At 46.7% G+C, this 1,095-nt stretch overlaps 1 pseudogene; it reads left to right on the forward strand.

Moving 5' to 3' along the window:
* Window positions 1–250: 250 nt before the first annotated feature.
* On the forward strand, window positions 251–838 carry LOC102864934 (annotated as a pseudogene).
* Window positions 839–1,095: the final 257 nt, after the last annotated feature.

A 1,095-nucleotide genomic window follows, 5' to 3' on the forward strand; every position in this document is an offset into this window, starting at 1 on the left:
AAACCTATCCTCCCAGGGTGGGATAAACTGAAACCTATCCTCCCAGGGCAACATGTCCAAACATGTTTTTGGAGAATTACAAAATGGTTTCAGAGAATTACAAAATGGCTTCAGCTAAGTTGACCTAGCAGCCTCCAACAGACTACCCTCCAATTTCATCTTTAGGCATAACCTTGGGACCATTTCAGTCATTTCCTATTTTAAGGACCAGCTTACACTTTTTTTTTAAGTCCCAAAACCTCGACCAACTATGAGCTCTCAGATCCGTCAAAATTATTCCGCCGAAGTGAAGCCTAGTGTCAACCATCTGGTCAACCTGCACATGCGGGCCTCTTACACCTACCCCTCTCGGGGTTTTTATGTTGACCGCAATGATGTAACCTTGGAAGGTGTGGGACACTTCTTCCAAGAGTTGGTGAAGGAGAAGTGCAAGGGTGTGGAGCATCTCTTGAAGCTGCAAAACCAATGCAGTGACCGTGTCCTCTTCCAAGATATCCAGAAGACATCTCAGGATGAGGGAGGTAAAACTTTGCGCATCATGCAAGCAGCACTGGCCTTGGAGAAGAACCTAAACCAGGCCCTTCTGGATCTGCATGCCATGGCTTCTACCCACACAGACCCCCATCTCTATTTCTTTCTGGAGAACCACTTTCTGGATGAGGAAGTGAAACTGCTGAAGAAGATGGGTGACCATCTGACCAACCTTAGAAGACTGGGCCTGGGCTGGGCGAGTATCTTTGAGTGACTCACCCTCAAGCATGACAAAGGGCCTGAGAAGACTTGCAGGAGGGGCCTCTGCATCCCATCCCCCTGTAATCTCTGTCCCACCCTGGTGTAGAATCTTAATCCACCCAGATACCCCTTGCCCAAGCCTGGACCAAATGAAACAATAAAGCTTTTTGCAACAACAACGACAACAAAAAACCAAAAAACTCTGTATCTTTAACAGTTATTCCTGATTCCCTCCTGGCCCCAGCCTTTGGAAGCCTCTAATCTTCTGCCTCAGTGAATGTGCCATTCACTCTGGAATTTTGTGTCTAGTTTCTTGACCCAGAATAATGTTTTCAGGGTTCATCCATTTTGAACCCTGTATCT

Source organism: Elephantulus edwardii, unplaced genomic scaffold, assembly GCF_000299155.1.
Source record: "Elephantulus edwardii isolate Elephantulus edwardi_28Jun2011 unplaced genomic scaffold, EleEdw1.0 scaffold00017, whole genome shotgun sequence".
NCBI lineage: Eukaryota > Metazoa > Chordata > Mammalia > Macroscelidea > Macroscelididae > Elephantulus > Elephantulus edwardii.